Here is a 23,535-nt window from a genome sequence, read left to right as displayed (position 1 = left end):
TTAGAATATATTTACAGGACTCTCTACTGCAAAAGAACTGAAGCACATGTCTGGGAGGTCTGGGGACAGAGGGCAAGGCAGCTGTTCCACTGGGGCCTGGACAGCATGGGTGCTGTGCGGAGGGTCACTGAAAGGTCATTTACAGTATTCAACACTAAAATGTAGGAGCCAATGGCGGTATCATTTCTATATTCAACTCATATGAAATCTATCCTTTTATTTTCTGGATAAAGTTTCAAGTTAAAGCTGGGTTTAGTGACAAAATATACTAATTCCCGTAATATTGAGCATCTGTTATGTCCCCAGTACTATAGTATTATAAAGGGTATGTGCGCCCAGCTGGGTGTAGCTCAGCGGTTGAGCGCCAACCCAGGAACCAAGAGGTCACCAGTTTGATTCTAGGTCTGTCCATACCAGTATGCGCGGGGTTGCAGGCTCGATCCCCAGTCGGGGGCGTGCAGGAGGCAGCCGATTGATGAGTCTCTCTCATCACTGATGTTTGTATCTCTCTCTCCCTTCCTCTCTGAAATCAATGAAAAAATATTAAAAAAAAACAACAAAAAAAAGTGGGGTCGGACTCAGTTCCGAACAAGGTACCACCGCACAACCCCATCGACCATTCCGCGCTTTGTGAGGTCACAGGCGTCGGTGAACCATGCACAGCTCTGCGGGCCCGTGGGGGCACGTCTCTCAGACTAGGGCCGAGGGCCTCATGTCCGCATCGTGTGTGCGCTACGGCACACAGCCCGTCTGCCAGATCCTTCAACACCAGGCCCTGGTTCTCTCCATTTCCCTCAGTCGCTTCCGGCACTTGGAAAGGCCAATTATCAAGCCCGAGAACCAAAAACTTAACCTCCCCTTTGCGATTCAAGCAGCCAATCCAGCTGCTCGAAACCCTAACGTCCCATGAGCCTGGACCCACGACCTTGACCAATCCGTCCTCGGACGTCCGTCTGGTCCCGCCTCAGGCCTGTCACAAGAGTTGTCAATCACTCTGTCGCCCTTTCACCCCGCGCAAAGTTCCTCCCTGGCGTCGTGACGTTTGCAATCCTGTGCTCAGCGCCTCGGGCCAATGGCGGTGGCGGATACGGCGGGCCAATGGGCGGCGTCGTTTCATGAGGCCGGCGCCCGCCGCAGCCACCGCGGGTCCCCGAGCCAGAGGCCGCCCGAGCCGGATCACGATGGAGCGAGGGCCACAGGCCGGGAGGCAACGCCGCGGAGCGCGCGGCCTAACGCCCCCTCAGTGATCACCCGAGCCGCTGCGGCGCCGCCGAGTCCGGTCGCGCCCGAGGGGCCGCTTCGCCGGCCTCGGAGTCTTCGCAGCCTCCGCCGCCTTCCCGCGCGGGCCGCGGGCCGGGAGCCGGGCCGGGGCTGCATGGCCTCGCCTGCGCGCCGCCGCTGAGCCCGCGTAGCCGCGCCGTCCGGAGCCGGGTAAGAACCGCCACCGGGTCGGGGTTTGGTGGGCACCGAGTCGTAGGATGGTCTCGCAACCTGCAGGCCTTCCCGGCGGGGAGGAGCAGTGCGAGGGACTCCGGGCGGGCCTAGGGGCCAGGGCAGCCGTGAGGGGCCGACGGGGGGCTCCTGGTGGGCCTGGGGCAGCCGTGAGGGGCTGGTGGGGGAGCTCAACGCGAGCCCGGGGACTTGGGGCAGCCCTGAGGGGCCGAGAGTGGGCTCCGAGTGGGTTGGGGGGGCCCGGAGCAGCCGTAAGGGGCCGACGGGGACTCCGGGTGGGCCTCTGGGCCTGGGGCAGCTGTGAGGGGCTGACGGGGGAGCTCTGGGTGGGTTTGAAGCCTGGGGCAGCCCTGAGGGGCTGGGGGGTAGGTTCCGGACGGACCTGAGGTGCCTGGAGCAGCCTCGAGGAGCCGCCGGGGGCAACGGGCGGACCCGGGGCTGCGGCGAGTGGCCAAGAGGGGGCTCCGGGAGGGCTTGGGGCAGCCGTGAGGGGCAGAGGGTGGGTTCCGGGCGGACTCGGGCAGCTCGCGGCGTCTGGGCTTTAGTGAGTGGCCTCAGCGGACGGCCTCCGGATCCGAGCAACCGCTAGGGGCCTATGGGAGGCTCTGGGTGGGCCTGGGGCAGCCGTGAGGGGCCGAGGATGGACTCCGCGGCGGGCCTCGGTGGTCCGGAAGCAGCTGTGAGGGGCTGAAGGTGGGCTTGGGGGCCCGCAGTAGCCGTGAGGACTGAGGGTGGGCCTGGGGTTCCCGGGAAGCCATGAGGAACACGGAGCGGGTCCTGTGGCGGGGGCTGTGGGGCTCAGGGCAGCCATGAGGGGTCGACGGTGGGCCTGGGGGGCCCAGAGCAGCCTTGAGGAGCTGATGTAAGACACTGGAGGGGGATGTTGGGCGGTGCTGGGAGGTTGGGGGTCCCGGGCAGCCGTGAGCTCAGGGGTGGGGCTGGGCGCCCAGGGCGGCCTTGAGGGGCTGAGGGGGGCGGCTGGGGGCTTGGGCTGTTGTGAGGGGCTAGGGTGGTTTCCGGGGGTCCAGAGCACCTGGGGAGTGGGGGCACCGACCTCTGACCCGTGGGAGGGGCGCCCTCACGGTAGCGGTGGTAGTTGTTATTCCCAGTCTCTATTATTATCGCTGTTTTGAAATGGGAGCTGGCGGGTTTCGGGCTCCGAGCCGGAGCGGGCGGGCGAGCCGTAGCCCTGGAGGGAAAGCGGGGGCGCCGGGGTTGCAGGAGGAGCGCGTGGGTTCGCAGAGGGGCAGGAATTCGGGGCAGCGGCGCGGGGGGGTGTTGTTTGGGGGGGGAGTTGTTTGGGGGGGGAGGGTAGGCGGGACTGGGGGGCGGGTTGGAGGGAAGCGGTGGTGGCTGCTACAGCAGCCCTTGGCCTCAAGGAACAATGTGAGACGTTGCTTGAAATGTTAATTTCCGTTCCTCATTTCATCATTCCCTGGCAGGGCGGTAGGGGTGTGCGTGTGTGTGTGTGTGTGTGTGTGTGTGTGCGCGCTTGCTTGCTTGCTTGCTTGCTTGCTTGCGTGTGGTTTTTGGCCCTGCCTCATGGATTCAGTCCCCTCTCAAAGAGGGATTGTGCTTTTAAATCCTGTATCCCTGCCATGTTGCGGGCGTGGGGGGAGTGAGTCTTAATTTTTTGAGATTTGCTCTGTTTCTGGTACCTCATCCAGGTTTTTTGCTTCTGGTGTGTTTTTGGAAAGCCAGCTTTCAAGGAGTATTGGAAGATTAAGCTGGTCTAAGAGAGCTTAATCTGTGTTTTGAAAAGCATCTTTTTTTTCTAACATTTAAGATGCAACATACTTAGGTATCGTGGTTTCTATAGGTTATGAGACTGTTTCATATCTGTTTGCAAGAACAGAGTGGTTTTGCAAATTTCTCTGTAGAGAAATAAAATCTCAGGCTTCCCTATATTGTGAGTTTAGACAATATTCTTAAATTTATTTTTAACCGAGGAGTAAACGTGTGCAGTTGTTGAATTGCAAAACAGAATATCTTGGTCCTTTTGATAAGATGAATTCAGCAAAATGATGAAAGATGATATTGCTTGTGGAAAAATGCCATTGAAACAGTTACTATTTTTGGTTTGTGCAAACCTAGTCAATGACATTACTTGGATAGTTCTAAATCAGAGACCCTGAAACTGTTTCTTTGGTCTTTGGGACCTTGATCTCTCTTAATAAATGTTGGCTGTCCTGGAAGACCTAGATTTTTGTTTGTGTCTTTTGAGAATGATTGCACAAATACTTATATTACTTTGAAACTATAGTTAAAGAAAAAAAAAAAAGGAGGAAAAACATCTTGCTTGACTTTGATTGTGACCCTAGAATTGAATCCCTATTTTGGTGTTTCCTCCCCCACCCTCCATTCAGCTGTTGTTCTCTTTCTGTAGTTTCACGCTTAAGAGCTGGATCTCATTTGAGAGGCTGGGCCTCTTGAATGGAATGAGATGGGAGGAAACAAAGACCAAGTTGCTATGACATTTTTCTGTGTTCTTTGTGCATGACTCTTGAGGTAGTTAAGAAGCTACCCAAAGAGATTGCTCGATTTGATCTAAATTGGAAACTTTCAGAAGTTCTTTTCTTTTGTTTTTTTCTTTATTGATTAAGGTATTACATATGTGTTCTTATCCACCCATTGCCCCCCCTACCCCCCAGTTCTTTTCTTCTGAAAATTTTTATTGTGGTAAAACATACATAACACAGTTTACCAGAAAGTTTGTTTTTAAAGGTGTCACATAGTTCTTATTTTCATTTGCAGTTCTAAGTTTGTGTCAGCTTTCTTCCTTGAATTGCCACTGTCAGATGTTTTTCTTTAGACCCTCTGTGGACCAGCCATGTTAATCACACTGCACCAGAAGTGTGCTTTTCATCTCTCTAAACCAGATGGACTGCTTATGACTGGGTGGCTGTCATGTTAGCTATAATTACATTGTTGATACAGTGGACAAGTAGAACTTTCTACAATAGAGTAGAAAGGAATATTGAGAATATTTTTCAAGAAGCCTTCTGTACTTTAGATTTTTAAGTATATTTCACATAGTAAGATTATGTTTCTTCACACATAAGGAGAGGTTTTTGCATATGGGCAATGAGCCCATCATCAATTAGATAACATAATTAGAGAGTGTCAGCAAATGATGGTTCAGAGCATAATCTGTGTTTGTTGCTAAAATAAGTGTTTTGATCTGTTCATTACCCTGTATAAGTCCCTTTATCCCGCAAATGGTGAGTGTAATGGATGAGCTTCCTTCAGTAGCAAGATGTTTGCTAGTTAATAGGTGAAAATGATGATGCTTTGCTTGTCTGACCACATGCTGTCAGTTTATTATTGCTGTTTAGTTAGTGCTCTGTGGGGATTGAGTTTGGCTGGTTGGTAAACTTTATATAAAAATTGCATGAACTCATATAACTAAACGTTGTTGTCTGGAAATGTTTTCAGTGTGTATTCTCTTAAATATGCATTTCAAATGGAATTTTTGTGCAATTCAAGTTTTTCAGTTTTATCTTAGTTATATGAAAGTGAGTGTTAATCCTCAGCTCTTAGAACTCTGGCAATTAGAGATAACCAACATGTAATATAAAGCCTTTTTAGGTTTAGGAAATGATCCACGTTGACAATTTCGTTAATTATTATTATTTTTTTAAAAATATGTTTTTACTTTTACTTTGATTTCAGAGAGAAAGAGAGAGAAACGTCAGTGATGAGAGAATCATTGATTGGCTGCCTCCTGCACATCCCCCACTGGGAATTCAGCCTGAAGCCCGGGCATATTACTTGACTGGGAACCAAACTGTGACTTCCTGGTTCATAGGTCGATGTTCAACCACTGAGCCATGCGGGCTGGGTAACAACTTTGTTAATTCTGATAAAGATGTTTCTATTTCTAAGTGGCTCTTTTTTGCTGTTGTTTCATGGATCTTATTCATTATACCTTTTAAACCAGAGCCAGACTCAGCTGTGTACGTAAATGTCTGTTTTTGTTATTTTTTTGTACTTAACTCCCATTCCTCCCCCTCAGTATTTAAATTTTTCTTTAAATTCACCTTTGAACCAAATAGCATTTTGATTGATTGATTAATTACAGAGAGAGGGAGAGAGGGGGAAGAAGAGACAGAGAGAGAGAAACAGGGATTTATTCCATTTATTTATGTATTCGTGATTCTTGTGTGTGCCCTGAGCAGGTATTGAACCTGAAACCTTGGCGAATGGGAACTATGCTCTTCTAATCAACTGATCTACCAGGCCAGGGCTACAAATGTTATTTTTATGATAATGTCCCAAATACTTATTAACAATCAGACCCTGGTTGCATGGCCCCTCCCCCTAGACTCCACTCTTATGCTGGGTCGCACTACCTGTGAACTGGTTGGTGCTTTGGCTACATTGGCCTTTCATTTCGTAGATTGAGCAGTATTTTCATGGCTGTTAGACCTGCTGATTCTCTGTGTGGACCAGTGGACCAGGGTCCCATTGAGTCGCTTCCCTTGCATATTTTCCTCTGCCTCCCTACTAAAAAAAATCTCCCAAGATAACTTTTACTTAACCTTTGGGTCTTAGTTAAATATTGCTGCTTCTTAGAGTCTCTCTCTGGGCACCCAGGGCCCAACCTAGGGCATGATACTAGTTGTAGAATTGTCTCAAGAAATATTTGTTGAGCCCTAACCGGTTTGGCTTAGTGGATAGAGCGTTGGCCTGCAGACTGAAGGGTCCCAGGTTCAATTCCAGTCAAGGACATGTACCTTGGTTGCAGATTCTATCTCCAGTAGGGGGTGTGCAGGAGGCAGCTGATCGATGTTTCTCTGTCATCGATGTTTCTAACTCTCTATCCCTCTCCCTTCCTCTCTGTAAAAAAATCAGTAAAATATATTAAAAAAAGAGAAATATTTGTTCAATTGTTTAAAGCCTATATATATGGAAGTATTTGAGTAATTTTGAAAGGCAAAATTTAGGTTTATGAACTTTTATTTATTTGATTGACTAGGAATTATGCTATGTGCATATCAGCCATTTTCCCACTTACTTTCATTATAAGTTTGCCTTTACGGTTTAGATAAAGGTGTGGGGACATGGCTTTTAAAATTGTCACAAACAAGAAATAAAGGAAAATAATAAAGGGAAGGTTGTCTTTGTCACAGAAAAAAATGATTTCTGTGAAAGCAGTTTTAGTAGGACTGCTGCTTTTGGGGACATAGTTCGAGGCTTGCTGAGTGTAGTTTGTTGCTGTTCCTGCTCGTGACCCTTACGTATTTAATTTAGAATTTTGAGCACCTGGCCACATGTAACAGAAACAGTGGTTTAGCACTTTGAAAGTGTTAGCATTTTAAATTATTTTTTTGTAATTCTTACCTGAGGATTTTTTTTTCTATTTTTATTAATTTTTTAGAGAGAGAGAAACATAGATTGGTTGCCTCCCATACACGCCCTGACTGGTACTCAAACCCACAACCCAGGAATGTGCCATGACCAGGAATTGAACCCGAAACCATTTTGGTGTATGAGATCGCCATCCAATCAACTGAGCCACCTGGCCCGGTATTTTATTATTTGTTTATTGTTTTACGTCCTAACTGATTGTATAAAAAAATTCCTGGGTGTTGACACCAAAGCCTCAGTTTAAATATAAACCCCCCAAAATGGAGGTGGCCCTTAACATTTCCCCCTCCACCAGTTTTATCATTTTAATAAAAAAAAATCTCTTTGGAGGGAATACACCAAAATGGAATTTTGTGTTATTTTCCCCCATTTATATTTGTTTATAAATTTTAAAAAGAAGGAATTTGTTATATAATTGACAAAATGGCTGCTTTTATAAAGACTAATTATGGATATAACTTAGGTGATAGACACTTGAGTTCTTGTATCTGGTACAGTGAGTTGGATTTGTATGATTTAACTTTTTAGGTAGTAAGGGATGAGAGGGATTGGCTATAGTTGAAAAAACTAAAAGATATCATTCTAGAACTTGTTGGTTCTCTGAATACAGAGTAAAGTGGGTTTTCACTGTGAAAGGACTGAAAATCCTGTTGCTGGGCCAAAGTTTCTTTGATGTCATGTGTCCTGGATTGTCGTCTAATCCCCTTCATCCCCTTCCCCCATGGTTGAGGTAGCTGTCATGGGAGCAGTGGTATAGTGTCCCTACTGCCTGGCTGAGGGCAAGACCCAAGTTTCCAGTTCTGTCCTTGGCGTCTGTGCAGTGAATTATTTATTATCCTGAAAATCTGTAGGCACTCTTTTTTCACTTGTAAAGAAACCAATGTGCATCTGTTCACTGTATAAAAATGTCAGCCTCTTCTCAACATAAAACATTTTTGATCACTTAGATCAAAAATTTTTTTCTTTTAAAAAAATATATTTTATTGATTTTTTACAGAGAGGAAGGGAGAGGGATAGAGAGAGTTAGAAACATCAACGAGAGAGAAATATCGATCAGCTGCCTCCTGCACACCTCCTACTGGGGATGTGCCCACAATCAAGATATGTGCCCTTGATTGGAATTGAACCTAGGACCCTTCAGTCTTCAGTTTGCAGGCCGACGCTCTCTCCACTGAGCCAAACTGGTCAGGGCTAGATCAGAATTTTTTGTCAAGGTTAAATAAGATTCATAAAATCCCCCTCTCCCCTATTGAGTTAACACGAAATAAAAGTGACCTTTAAGGATGGCTGGAATTGCAATTTAACTTGTAAATGCTTAATAACTTTCAGGTTATCTTTTCATCTAAAATGTAGCAGGTACCCCCAAATCTACCAGTACAATAAAATTCCAATTAAAAGTAATATAAAGTGTATCAAGTAGACTTCTTTTCTCAGCTCGATACTAATAGGTGTCCCTTCCTCCCAATGTTAGTCTTCAGACCAAGAATGCTAATGTTCTGGAATAATGAATATTTCTAAATAATGAGAAGATTGCATAGGGTGCTTGGTTTATAAGGTTTTGGCTAAAGTTGTGATTAGCTTTTCCCTACTGGGTTCGTATACAGCAAAAGAAACAATAAAAAAACATAAACTTTCATTTAATCCTGGGTGACAATGTAAACTTGAGATCATTATGTTATACTGTGTAAACTTATCTAAAATAGAGAGGGTGAGAAGCAGTGAGGAACCTTATTACTCTTAAATTAAGCCTTGCTAGTGTGTACCATATTTCTAAATGTGGTTTTACATCCTGTAAAACAGGAAGTAAGAATTAAAAAAAAAACACACAAAAAACCCCAAAGCAATATTCTTGAAGGAATTAACTTAAAAAAATTTACTAGCCCTGCTCTAGCCGGTTTGGCTCAGTGGATAGTGTTGGCCTGTGAACTGAAAGGTCCCAGGTTCGATTCCGGTCAAGGGCAAATGCCGGAGTTGTGGGCTTGATCCCCAGTGGGGGACTTGCAGGAGGCAGCCAATCCATGATTTTCTCTCATCGTGGATGTTTCTATCTCTCTCTCCCTCTTCCTTCCTCTCTGAATCCTGTTGCTGGGCCAAGGTTTCTTTAATGTCATGTGTCCTCATCCTATATAATAAAGAGGTAATATGCCAATTAACTCTCACGCCCTCACAAGATGGCTGCCTACGACCAGGCTGGCAGGGGGGTTAGTGAGGGACAACCAAACGACTGAACAGCAGGCTGTGTGGGATGACCAGGTCGGCGGGGGGGGGGGCCATGAGGGGCGACCAGGCCAGCGGGGGGGGGGGGGGTGGTGGTGGTGGTGGTGGTGGTGCAGTTGGGGGAGACCAGGCTGACAGGGGGGCAGTTGAGGGCGACCAGGCCAATATGGGGGCAGTTAGGGGCGACCAGGCTGGCAGGGGGACAGTAAGGGGTGTCCAGGCTAGCAGGGGGGCAGTTAGGGGCGACCAGGCCGGCAGGGCGGGCAGTTAGGGGGGACCAGGCAGGCAGGCAGGTGAGCGATTAGGAGTCAGCAGTCCAGGATTGTGAGAGAGCCCTGTGGGATCGGGCCTAAACCAGCAGTCGGACATCCACCAAGGGGTCCGGGTTTCCACAAGATTCAGATTGGAGAGGGTGCAGGCTGGGCTGAGGCTCTCCCCGCTCCCCCCCACTCCCGTGCATAAATTTCATGCACCGGGCCTCTAGTATATAAATAAAAATATATTTTAAAAAAACTTACTGCCCTAGCTGCTTTGGTTCAGTGGATTGAGCATCAGCCTGCGGACTGAAGGATCCAGGTTTCAATTCCAGTCAAGGGCACATGCCTGAGTTGTGGGCTCCATCCCCAATAGGGGGCATGCAGGAAGCAGCCGATCAATGATTCTCTCTCATCATTGATGTTTCCATCTCTCTTTCCCTCTCCCTTCCTCTCTGAAATTAATAAAGATATATTTAAAAATTTACTAGCCCTGGCCAGTTTGACTCAGTGGGTAGAGCTGCTGGAGAACTGAAGGGTCCCGGGTTCAATTCCAGTCAAGGGCGCATAGCTCGGTTGCAGGCTATCAGCCTTGGTCAGGGGCATGTGGGAGGCAACCAATTGATGTGTGTCTCTCACATTTGTGTTTATCTCTGTCTCTTTCTCTCCCTTCTACTCTCTAAAAATCAATGGAAAAAAATATCCTCGTGTCAGGATGAAAAAAAAATTACTAAAATGCCTGTCTAATTATAGAATGCACAAAACACTTAAAAAAAAATCTTGTCTTTTTGGATTATTACAAAGAATAAAACCTGGCCTTTAGGGGTCTGAAACTTTGAAGAACTTGCAGTGTTTGGTTAGTAGTCCATAACCCCTTGGGTGATTCTGATTTGAAGGAATTTTTAGACTGTGAATTTTTTCTTTGCTAGAGGTGTATGATTTGCTCCAAATGTATTTAGATTACCCACATAGTATTTTCAATACTTTGAGACTAGTCTATCTGAAATTTGAAGTTTAGTTTAGTGCTTAACTATTGGCCCGGTGCACGAATTTGTGCACATTGAAAGGAAATTAATTAGAAGAAATATTTTATTTTATTTATTTTTAAAAATATATTTTATTGATTTTTCACAGAGAGGGAGGGAGAGGGATAGAGAGTTAGAAACATCGATGAGAGAGAAACATCGATCAGCTGCCTCCTGCACACCCCCTACTGGGGATGAGCCACAGCCAAGATACATGCCCTTGACCATAATTGAACCTGGGACCTTTCAGTCCGCAGGCCGACGCTCTATCCACTGAGCCAAACCAGCTAGGGCGAAGAAATATTTTAATATCACTGTTCTCCCTTTCTCTATAATAGAAGTGACAACCAAATTCACGATCAACGATGACAGATGGAAACACACGTGTGCGATTGGCACCAGCAAGAGCTTTATGGTGCATGCATGAGTCAACTTACCCATTTATAGATACAGTGGGGCCTTGACTTACGAGTTTAATTCGTTCTGTGACGGAGCTCGTAACTCAAATTACTCGTATGTCAAATCTTAAAATAAACGAGTGAGACACGTGATGCTGGGCTGATGTTGTGGCGTTCACTGTGACGTTTGCTGCGCCAACTACCGGTGGGGTATCTGAAGCTGGCTTGTAACCCGAATTTTAGCTCCCAACTCCAAGCAAAAAATCGGCCGAGAGACGGCTCGTATCTCGAAAAACTCGTTAGTCGGGACACTCGTAAGTCAAGGCCCCACTGTACAGAATAAACTTGCTTAATTAGGCCTGCTTTCTTTTTCTTTTCTTTTTTTAAAAATATATTTTATTTTTATTTATTTATTTATTTTTAAATATATTTTATTGATTTTTTACAGAGAGGAAGGGAGAGAGATAGAGAGTTAGAAATGTCGATCAGCCGCCTTCTGCAACATCTCCTACTGGGGATGTGCCCGCAACCAAGGTACATGCCCTTAACCGGAATTGAACCTGGGACCTTTCAGTCCGCAGGCCGACGCTCTATCCACTGAGCCAAACCGGTTTCGGCTAAAATATATTCTATTGATTTTTTATAGAGAGGAAGGGAGAGGGATAGAGAGTTAGAAACATCAATGAGAGAGAAACATTGATTAGCTGCCTCCTGCACACCCCCTACTGGGGATGTGCTCGCAACCAAGGTACATGCCCTTGACTGGAATCGAACCTGAGACCCTTCAGTCTGCAGGCTGATGCTCTACCCATTGAGCCAAGCCGGCTAGGGTAGGCCTGCTTTCTGATGTAGCTAAACTTTACCTGGCCCAGTGAAGCAACTTTTCTTTCAGGTAATTGTCAGCAACACAGCAGTAAATATCAACACGAAGCTGATTATTATTGTAGATCACGCTGGGAGAATGAAGGGTAAAATACAGTGGGGCCTTGACTTACGAGTGTCCCGACTAACGAGTTTTTTGAGATACCAGCTGTCTCTCCGCCGATTTTTTGCATTGAGTTGACAGAGTAATTTGAGTGAACAAGCTCCTTAACGAGCTCGGTCTCGGAACGAATTAAACTCGTAAGTCAAGGCCCCACTGTATTTAACTGTAATAGTGTTTGACTATATTCTGCTTAGTGAGAAAACCTGAAGTCATTTTCAAGGTCCACCATCTCTTCTTTTTGGTTGGTTCAAGTTTCTAAGCTTTCTAAATCTCCGTTTTCTGGCTAATGAAAAGAAAATAGGATTCTACCAAGTCTCCTATTTATCTATTCCAGGACTTCTGTGAGGATCAAATGAGATGAGGCATGGGAAAACACTTCACAGACATTTGGTTACAGTGTGAAATGTTTCCACCTGGCTATAAAGCAAGTCGTGTTCCTGGGCTGAAGAAACTGCAAGGAGACTAGTCTCTAGGGAGAGGAAGCCGGGTGTTGCTGCGTGACATTACCTAGATGGTCCGACACTTAGCATATTAGCCTTTATATATATAGATATGCTAAAACTCAATATATTTTCCTATAGGAATTCCCCCCCCCCCCAACACATGAAAAGGGTAATCTTTGAATTGTGTACTTTATCTTTTTTTTTTAAATATATTTTTATTGATTTTTTTACGGAGAGGAAGGGAGAGAGATAGAGAGTCAGAAACATCGATGAGAGAGAAACATCGATTAGCTGCCTCCTGCACATCCCCCACCGGGGATGTGCCCGCAACCCAGGTACATGCCCTCAACCGGAATCGAACCTGGGACCCTTCAGTCCGCAGGCCGACGCTCTATCCACTGAGCCAAACCGGTTTCGGCTACTTTATCTTTTTTTAAAATATATTTTTATTCATTTCAGAAAGGAAGGGAGAGGGAGAGAGAAATATCAGTGATGAGAGAGAATCATTGATCAGTCATCTACTGCACGCCCCCTACTGGGGATTGGGCCTGCAAACCCTGGCCCTTGACCAGAATCAAACCCGGAACCCTTCAAGTCGTAGGCCAATGTTCTATCCACTGAGCCAAAGTTTATCTTTTAATATGAAACTTAGGAAAGTGATATGTCCTTTCACTCATAGCTTAAGTAATTTTCAGCAGATGTAACCTTAAAGAGATTTACATGCAAGCTTGTCTTTGGTGAAGAGATTAGATCTGATTCTGCTAAATTTGGGTTCTTATCAGATGACTGAGTAAGGAAGACCATGTTGAAGCAATAACTTTAATTTTTAAAGAAGGATATTTAAGTAAAGATCAATGGCACAATGAAGTTTTAGAAAGTTGAGGAGAAAAATCTGTCCTAGAATTTTAACTATAGCCTCTCCTTTTCCTTGATAGTTTTCTTCTAAGCCCCCAAATATATTCTCTCAAGAGGATGGAGGATACATGTAGATGGAGGGTATGTTAGAGGAGGTGACAGGAGGTTGTGAGGGCAGAAGGAAAACACATGCTCTCAGAATTTGGAGAAACTGATTTAAAAAAATATTTTAGTGTTTTCTGTTGCTGCTGTAACAAATTGTCACCAATCAGTGCCTTAAAACAATACAAATGTATTATTTTACAGTTCTGAAGATAAGCCTGACATGGATTTCACTGGGTTAAAATGAAGGTGTCAGCACCTTGGTTCCTTTTGAAGGTTCTGTGGGAGACTCCATTTCCTGTGTCTTCCATTTTTTTTAATCTTTTTTAAAAAATATTTTATTGATTTTTTTACAGAGAGGAAGGGAGAGGGATAGAGAGTTTAGAAACATTGATGAGAGAGAAACATCGATCAGCTGCCTCCTGCACACCTCCCACTGGGGATGTGCCCGCAACCAAGGTACATGCCCTTGACCAGAATCGAACCTGGGACCTTTCAGTCCGCAGGCCAACGCTCTATCCACTGAGCCAAACAGGTTAGGACTGTCTTCCATTTTTTAAGAGGCTGTTTACATTCCTGGTCCCTTTCCTCCATTTTTATTACTTATATATTTTTTAAAATCTATTTTTATTGATTCCAGAGAGGAAAGGAGAGAGAGAAACATCAATGATGAAAGAGAATGATTGATTGGTTGCCTCCTGAATGCCCCTCTGCGGATTGAGTCTGCAACCTGGGCATGTGCCTTGACCAGAAATTGAACCATGACCTCCTGGTTCATAGGTCGATGCTCAACCACTGAGCTACACCGGCTGGGCTTTTCCTCCATTTTTAAATCGAGCAGTGTTGCATCTCTCTGACCTTCCAAAGTCACATGTTCTCCCCCACTCTCTCTTTTGCCTCCCTCTTCGCCTTTTAAGGACCGTTGTGATTAGATAGGCCTCACCTGGATAATCCAGAATACTCTTCCTATCTTCTGATTAGTAACCTTAATTTCACCTGCAACCTTGATTCTCCTTTGCTGTGTAATCTAAAATATGCACAGGTTCCAGGGATTAGAATAATGCTGGGAGTTTTATTCTGCTGACCACACTAGGATTCCATGGATGCTGTCATAGCAGATGAGGTTGGATTTGATCTTTGTGCAGCTGGCTCTGGTGCTTTGCTTTGGTTCACCAGAATGGTCTTGATTCTTGGAAAGCCTCAGTGCCATTGGTCAGCCAATGTTGTCTGGCATTGATGGGGGATCAGTGAGTGTGGTGGAAAATACATGTCCTGGACAGTTATGTTTAAATAAACTTTTATTCTGGAATAATTTTAGATTCACAGAAAAGTTGCAAAAGTAGTACAGAGAGTTCCATGATATTATTTTTTAAGCCAGGCTATTTTATTTTATTCTTATATTTTAATGCTTTTTATTGATTTCAGAAGAAGGGAGAGGGAAAGAGAGATAGAAACATCAATGAGGAGAGAGAATCATTGATTGGCTACCTCCTGCATGCCCTCCTACTGGGGATCGAGCCCACAACCTGGGCATGTGTCCTGACCAGGAATCGAACAGACCTCCTGGTTCATAGGTCGATTCTCAACCACTGAGTCACACCGGGTGGGCCCAGTATATTCTTTATCCAGATCTCTAATGTTAACCTCTTATCTAACAATAGTAAGGTTGTTCACACTAAGAAATTAACATTGGTATGTTACTTAAAAAAATTCTCACCCTGAGAATGTTTTTATTGATTTGACAGAGAGAGAGAGAGAGAGAGAGAGAGAGAGAGAGAGAGAAATATCAATGTGAGAGAGAAACTTAGATCAGTTCCCTCCCGAACTGAACTGAAACCTAGGTATGTGCCCAGACCAGGAATTGAACCTGAAACCTTTTGGTGTACAGAACAGTGCTCCAACTAACTGAACCACCCTGCCAGGGCTGGTATGTTATTTTTTTATATTTTATTGATTTTTTTTACAGAGAGGAAGGGAGAGGGATAGAGAGTTAGAAACATCGATGAGAGAGAAACGTCTATCAGCTGCCTCCTGCACACGCCCCACTGGGGATGTGCCCGCAACCAAGGTACATGCCCTTGACGGGAATTGAACCTGGGACCCTTGCATCCGCAGGCCGACGCTCTAGCCACTGAGCCAAACCGGTTAGGGCTGGTATGTTAATATTAATGAAACCTCAGACTTGATTGAGACTTAAACCTGTTTTCCCTCTCATGTTCTTTTATTGTTCCAAGATCTCACATTGCATTTAGTTGTCATGTCTCCTTACTGATCCTTCTGTCTTAACAGTTTCTCAGTCTTTTCTTATTTTTTATGACCTTGGCAGTTTTGAAGAGTATGGTTTTTTTTTTAATGTCTTTGTAACTATTCATCCATTTAGTACAGTTGTAAAGCACTATATGATATAGCTGATATCTGGTTTATCTGACTGCTTTTCCAAATATGGACTGTTGTATAATGAAAGAGAGTTTTGTGTGTTTTTTGCAACTAGAATGAGTTACATGTTTTATGAGGGAACTTCTAAGACTTAGGAAAAAACTTACACTTTTCCGTACTTACACAGACGTAGTCATGTGTATTGGTTGCTCACTGTGTGCAAGGCTGTGTTGTAGAAACAAAGATGACTGTGAACATAACCCTACCTCACTGAGAGTGGGGAGAAACAGGTGCACTTAGGGGTACTATGAAAAGAAGCAAGAGTTCAGGGGAGAGAAAATCTTTTCGACTCTGTTATCTGGGAGATGTAATGGAGGATGTGCTATTTAAGAATCAATGCTATTTGAGAATTGGTGCAATGTCAATGTGCAGAGAGCAGGGTGAGGCCATTGTAGACTGTGGGAAGGCTCTGAACAAAGTCTGGGAGATGGGATGTAACATGAGAATGTCAGCTAGACCTGTTGAACATGGAGCCCATGAAAGAAAATGGTAGCAGATAAAGTTAGGAGAATGGACTGGAGTCAAATTGTATGGGATTTGGAATGATGCCTGTATTTGGCCTCCTGAGGAGGAAGCCTGAAGCAGGACATGATGTGTCAGAGTCTGACAGTGTGGACAGACCAGATGAAAGTAGAGTGATTGGTGAGTGGAACACTTTGCAGTATTCCTGTGCCTAAACTTGGAATATCAAGAAAAAGGATTCTAGGGATTTGGCAGAGAGAGAATCATCTCAGGTTGGCCACTGCTTATGAAAGGAGGTGAATATAAGGCCACTGTTTTGTCTTCTAGTTTGTACTTTTACTCCCACCATTCTCTGCTTTGGATGAATACTGGGTTTAAAATGTGTCTCACTAGAAACACTATTATAGAAGGTAGGAAGACCATTTTCTAGGGAAAAATGTAAAAACAACCAGTTATAAATGGATGAAGGGCTTTAAAATTTGTTGTAGGAATAATACTTGAATTCAGATGAATGGTAAAAATGCCCATACCAGAAAAGTAACAGGAGTGAAGTGCATACTAACCTGAATTGGGGCCTGTCAGTGAGGAAGGGATCCCTTAGGCAAGAGGAGGATGAGCTCTCCAGTAGAGCAGTGTGGGCTAACAGATTCCTGAGAGGATCTAGACTAGAGAATCTTAAAACAGGGAGGGGACTCTTAAAGTGGCCTGCATAGGCAAGTTGTAAAGACCTAATGGTGTTTGCTAGCTAAAAAGTATTTAGATATTTAAAAAATACTTGGAAATGAGAGGGTAGGTTGATTCAGAGTGGAATCAATGGTCCAAACAAGTGATGAGTAAGTAGTTTTATAAAAGGACAGGGCAAAGGAGATGGGGAATAGAGGCCTGGAAGGGGAGACTATGGTTCAGTGCTGACTGTCTGTCTTGTGCATACGCCATCTCTATGCTGTGACAAGCCTGAATGCCCCTGGCCTTGTGATGCTTGCATTCTGGAGGGAGAAATGGGGAGTTTGGTCAGGAGAGGAAATGCTCTCTAGGGAAGTCTGACAGGTAGAGACCAAGAACCTGGGAAAGGTAACACTTTTCAGCTCAGCCTTTAGTTTGAACACCTCTTATGTCCAAGACAGAGTCTGGTCCTTGCCCTTAAGCAGTTGATTTTATTAGACAGTATAAACTGCCGGCCAAGGATAGCAGTTTTGGGTTCATATAGGAGGGCCTAGGGCAGTGATGGTGAACCTATGACACGTGTGTCAGAGGTGACACGCGAACTCATTTTTTTGGTTGATTTTTCTTAGTTAAATGGCATTTAAATATATAAATGAATATCAAAAATATAAATCTTTGTTTTACTATGGTTGCAAATATCAAAAAATTTCTATATGTGACACAGCACCAGAGTTAAATTAGGGTTTTTCAAAATGCTGACACACCGAGCTCAAAAGGTTCGCCATCACTGGCCTAGGGATTTTGGAGTCTGGAGAAGTCGTCAGCCTGCTGGTGGAGGTTATGTAGAAGGAAGAACAGGGATCGTGCTATTTGCCCAAATTCATTGTTAGGCTTAATCTTGGACTTGTGTTTGTTTTGTATCTCCCATAGTTCTATGTACATATCAGTAGATCTCTAATCAATGTTTGCTTGAAAGATCAATCTTAAAAGTTAAAAAAGGGCTTATGGCCTGAGGAAGGAGTAATACTGGCAAGAAATACATAATACTATATGAAAGAAACATTAATATTTTAAGTCTGTGCTAAACACATTAACTAGTATGATTTGCCTCTAGTCTAATCAATAGAATCTAGCCTTTATCCTGGTCTATCATAGCACTATTTATCATGTGCTGTGATCCAGAGAACTTTGTCCTTTGGTCTGTCTGTGAGCGGGCAGTGGTAAAACTCAGGCATCTGGCTGAGAGAACCTTGGATTGGTGGCTTTCTCCATAAGCTCTACTGTTTCTATTGAGGCCCTGAATTGCTTATAGTTTAATCGCAGATGCAGAAATAAGTAGAGAGCAAAAGTAAATGTTTTGGTCAGCCTGATCTTTGCAAGTGCCCAGGGCAAGGTGTACTTGAAGGGAGTTAGTTGCCTAAGGGCCAGGCCTGTGTGTAGTGCACTAACTTCCATGTATTTATTTTTACTTAAAATCTTCACAGTTCTGCTAAATCCCTTTGTTACCAACCCCTCCATAACATAAGAGCATTTTACCTTTCATTGGTTGAAAACGGTTATTTATCTGGAGACAGGACTAGTTTTTACAGTTGTTACACTGTCACAGGGCTAATCCAACCACTGTCCATTCTTGATTTAGGAGATCATGTTTAGAAGATACAGAACAATTCAGTGTAGGTCTGTAAGTTACCCATGACTTAACTGATCACACTGCGGATGGGGCAAAGGACTCAGGGAAAATCTCAGGCAGGGATCATAGCAGCCACTGCATTTCTGTTTGAATTTTATAAAAATTTATTTGAGCCAAACTGAGGACCTGTGGTTGGCTTGTTATTGTTTTTTTGTTTGTCCAGTATACTTTTGAAGGCTATGCTTTTAGTGAATTAGGTTACATAAAAATAATTTAAGATCAATGGGCTAATCAAGGCTATTTGGTTTCCAAGTGTTTGCAGCTGGGGGTGAAGTCAGTCTGTCCTGGGCTGTTGAGTTTAAGGTGAAGGGAAACACTTTGTGCTCACTTTTATTCCCAGACTGTGCTCTTTTTAATGGAGTTGTTTGTAGACTAAAGTCCTGAGATTTTAAACCATGGCATTTTTTTAAAGTGTTTTTTTAACATTAAAAAAATGTTTTTACTGAGAGAGGAAGGGAGAGGGATATATATATCAACATCAATTGGCTGCCTCTTACACGCTCCCCGACTAGGGATCCAGCCCACAATGTGGGCATGTACTTTGACCAGGAATCAAACTGGTGACCTTTCAGTGCACAGGACAACACTAAGCCAACTGAGCCACACTGGCCAAGGAAGTTAAACCATGGCATTTTATTTACTTATTTATTTATCTATCCTATATACTAAAAGCCTAATATACTGTCAGTTGGCCGTTCAACCAATCAGAGTGTAATATGCTAATGGTATGCTAAGGCTGCTCACTCTCTCGCTATGACATGCACTGACCACCAGGGGGCAGACAGGCAACCGGTCGACCAGTTGCTATGACGTGCACTGACCACCAAGGGGCAGATGCTCAGTGTAGGAGCTGCCCCCTGGTGATCAGTGGGCTCCCACAGTGATCGCCATTCAGCCAGAAGCCGGGCTCACAGCTGGCAAGCGCATCCCCCGAGGGCTCCCGGACTGCGAGAGGGTGCAGGCTGAGCTGAGGGGACCATCTCCCCCCCCCCCCCCCCCCCGTGCAAGAATTTTGTGCACTGGGCCTCTAGTTTTTAATATATTTTTATTGACTTCAGGGAGGAAGGGAGAGGAAGAGAGAGGAAAACACCAGTGATGAGAGAGAATCATTGATCATCTGCCTCCTGCACGCCCCACACTGGGTATCAAGCCCGCAACCTGGGCATATGCCCTGACTGATAATTGAACTGTGACCTCCTGGTTCGTAGGTCAATGCTCAACCACTGAGCCGTGCTAGCTGGGCTAAACCATGGAATTTTAAATAATAGATATAAGGGTACCAGATATACGCTAACTGTGGTTCCAAGCTTTACCTGATTTTAAAAATGACAGCTTTAGACCTCTTGGGGAGTCTGTAAGTTGGTTTCCGGCATGTAAAGGAAGGAGGAGAGATTTCTGGCAAACAGAATAATGTTTAACGTGTTCATTCTGTGCATAGTCTGGCATGCGGGTTTTAATTCCAGCCCACACTTCCATTTATAAGGTCTGAGAGTTGGAATAGAATCTGTGTTTTTATCAACAGCGTAGGGTACTTCTAAACATTCCCATGTAAATATTTGTTATTAGTGGCTAAATTTCCTAAATTGTAGCTTTTACGGCTGAAATTGTAATTACTTTTATCATCTAATAAGATTTAGAGCTGATAATTCACAATTTTTTTTACTGAAGTAAATAATATAATTCAGAGAAGTAGACACTCATTATTTTTTTAAAATATATTTTATTAATATATTTAAATATATTTTATTGTTTTTTTACAGAGAGGAAGGGAGAGGGATAGAGAGTTAGAAACATCGATGAGAGAGGAGCATCGATCAGCTGCCTCCTGCACATCCCCTACTGGGGGTGTGCCCGCAACCAAGGTACATGCCCTTGATCGGAATCGAACCTGGGACCCTTCAGTCCCCAGGCCGACACTCTATCCAGTGAGCCAAACCATCCAGGCAGACACTCATTATTAATAGTTGATACTGTTTGATGATGTTGATTTTCATGAATAGATTCTTCTGGTATTGCTCACTGCATCCCAGGAGAAAAGGTTCTCCCTCAGCCAGTGGTTCTCCCTGGCTTCTGTTATAGGGGAGATCATTCAGGCTTCCTTGCTTGAAGGCCCCACTGTATGGCTGATATGTTCTGGCAGGTAGAGCATGGTGTGGGTGAAGCAGTGGTTTTAGGTTTTGTCCCCATATGGGCCTATTTCTCAACTGTTCCGATTTGGTTAAGTAATAAAAATTATTTGGAATGTAAAATCTAAAAGTCAAGTCCATTCCAGATGTTGGTGAGTTTATATTAATGTTTTATTATCATTTGTGTTTTTTCTTGTTTCATGCACCTTTAATAAGTTCATGCACAGCAAAACAAACCATCAACAAAGTGAAAAGGCAGCTACAGATTTGCACTGAGTGGACTCAGTGGTTAGCGTGTCAGCCCTAGCACCGAAGGGTCGTGGGGGTTTGATTCCTGGTTAAGGGCATGCTACCTGGGTTGCAGGGTTGATCCCTGGCCCCTGTCAGGATGTGTACAGGAGGCAACCAATCGATGTGTCTCTTTCAGATGTGTGGCCGTAACCAGTTTGGTTCAGTGGATGAAGCGTCAGCCTGCGGACTGAAAGGTCCCAGGTTCGATTCTGGTCAAGGGGATGTACCTTGGTTGCAGGCTCTTCCCAGCCCCAGCGCATGTGAGAGGCAACCAATTGACGATGTTTCTCTCTTTCTGTTTCTTCCCCTCCGTTCTCTAAAAATCAATGGAAAAATATCCTCAGGTGAGGATTAACAAAAAAAAATTCTATCTGAGGTAAATGCTTGCAAAGATGTGGAGATGCACTGATGGTGGGAATGTAAATTGGTGCAGTTACTCTGCAAAATAGTATAGAGGATTCTCAAAGAACTTTAAAGTAGAACTACTACTAGTATACAGGGTTTGGGAAAAGTAGGTTTATAGCCGTGCATATGTGAAATAAAGTTCTCATATTATTATGATCATGACCTGGGTGTCTTTTTCCATGCGAACAGTTATAAACCTGCTTTTGTGCACCCCTGTATGATCCAGCAATTCCAGTTCTGGGAATATCCAAAGGAAACAAAAACAATAACTCAAAAATATATCTGTATCCCCTTGTTTATAGCAGCATTATTCTAAATAGCCGAGATGTGGAAACAGACTAAGTGCCCATTGATAGTTGAATGGGTAAAGGAATTGTGGTATTGCCGAAACCGGTTTGGCTCAGTGGATTGAGCGTCGGCCTGCGGACTGAAAGGTCCCAGGTTCGGTTCCGGTCAAGGGCATGTACCTGGGTTGCGGGCACATCCCCAATAGGAGATGTGCAGGAGGCGGCTGATCAATGTTTCTCTCTCATCAATGTTTCTAACTCTATCTCTCCCTTCCTCTCTGTAAAAAATCAATAAAATATATTTTTAAAAAAATCTTAAAAGGAATTGTGGTATATATATTACATATACACAATGGAATATTATCAGCCATTAAAAAGGAGAAAATCAACATTTGTGGCAACATGTATGGACCTTGAAGACATTATACTAAGTAAAGTAACTCAGAATAAGACAAATACTATATGACTTCACTTTTTTTAAAAAAATTTTAATTAAATCTTTATTGTTCAGATTATTACATTTGTTCCTCTTTTTTTCCTCCCATAACACCCCTCATCCCAGTTTCCACCCCACCCTCCACCCTCACTCCCCACCCACTGTCCTCATCCATAGGTGCACAATTTTTGTCCAGTTTCTTCCCGCATCTCCCACACCCCTTTTCCCCCCAAGAATGGTCAGTCCATTCCCTTTCTATGTCCCTGATTCTATTATGATCACCAGATTATTTATTCACTTGATTCTTAGATTCACTTGTTGATAGATGCATATTTGTTGTTCATAATTTGTATCTTTACCTTTTTCTTCCTCTTCCTCTTCTTAAAGGATACCTTTCAGCATTTCATATAATCCTGGTTTGGTGGTGATGAACTCCTTTAGCTTTTCCTTATCTGTGAAGCTCTTTATCTGACCTTCAATTCTGAATGATAGCTTTGCTGGATAAAGTAATCTTGGTTGTAGGTTCTTGGTATTCATCACTTTGAATATTTCTTGCCACTCCCTCCTGGCCTGCAAAGTTTCTGTTGAGAAATCAGCTGACAGTCGTATGGGTATTCCCTTGTAGGTAACTGGGTTTCTTTCTCTTGCTGCTTTTAAGATTCTCTCTTTGTCTTTTGCTCTTGGCATTTTAATTCTGATGTGTCTTGGTGTGGTCCTCTTTGGATTCCTTTTGTTTGGGGTTCTCTGTGCATCCTGGACTTGTAAGTCTATTTCTTTGACCAGGTAGGGGAAGTTTTCTGTCATTATTTCTTCAAATAGGTTTTCAATATCTTGCTCTCTCTCATCTTCTGGCACCCCTATAATTCTGATGTTGGTACGCTTGAAGTTGTCCCAGAGGCTCCTTACACTATCTTCGTATTTTCGGATTCTTTTTTCATTTTGCTTTTCTGGTTGGGTGTTTTTTGCTTCTTCGCATTTCAAATCTTTGACTTGATTCTTGCGCTCCTCTGGTCTGCTGTTGGTTGTCTGTATAATATTCTTTATTTCAGTCAGTGTATGCTTAATTTCTAGTTGGTTCTTTATCACAACATCGAGGGTCTCATTAGATTTCTTGAGGATCTCACTACATTTATCGGCGGTCTCACCAGTCTTTTCGAGGGCCTTACTAAGTTTATCGGCAGCTTCTAGGCAGTTCTTGAGAGACCTTAAAAGTGTGGTTTTGAGCTCTATATCTGCCATTTCTGACATTTGCGTCCTGTTTCTTTGTCTCCGCATTTTTTTATCTTTTCTTGGTGCACCCCCTAGTGGTCTTTGTGCGCAGTCTTGTTGTAGTTAAGCCTTGATTGTCGGCAATACCAAGGGTGATTTGACCTCCAGGCTAACTGGCTATGAGAGTCAGCTGTGTCTGCAGTGGGAGAGCTTCTGTGCTGGATCTCTAGGGCAGTGCTAATCTAGCGTTTGCCTGAGGCTATCTGGCAAATTTCTCTGTGCAGGGCTTGGGCGGGGCGGGTCCCGGGGATCTACAGGGCGGGCAGAGCGAGCAGTTATGGCTGCTCTCAGTTCCGTCCCTAGGGGCTCTGCCTCTCAGAGTCCCAGCAACCGCTGCAAACCTCGGAGAGAAAGCTGCTTTCGAGTTCC

General features: G+C 44.1%; 1 protein-coding gene across 1 annotated transcript in view; it reads left to right on the top strand.

Annotated features, from left to right (window-relative positions):
- Positions 1 to 1,080: 1,080 nt before the first annotated feature.
- ANKRD11 (ankyrin repeat domain containing 11) overlaps positions 1,081 to 23,535 on the top strand; it is a 269,053-nt gene continuing 246,598 nt past the window's right edge. The window contains exon 1 of the mRNA XM_081107778.1: positions 1,081 to 1,431. The gene's annotated coding sequence lies outside the window, so the exon portion shown is untranslated. The remainder of the gene's footprint in view (positions 1,432 to 23,535) is intronic.

This window comes from Myotis nattereri (genome assembly GCF_964212035.1).
Source record: "Myotis nattereri genome assembly, chromosome: 15".
Lineage (NCBI taxonomy): Eukaryota > Metazoa > Chordata > Mammalia > Chiroptera > Vespertilionidae > Myotis > Myotis nattereri.
Note: the sequence above shows the minus strand (reverse complement) of the source record. Positions and strands in the feature narration are given on the sequence as shown.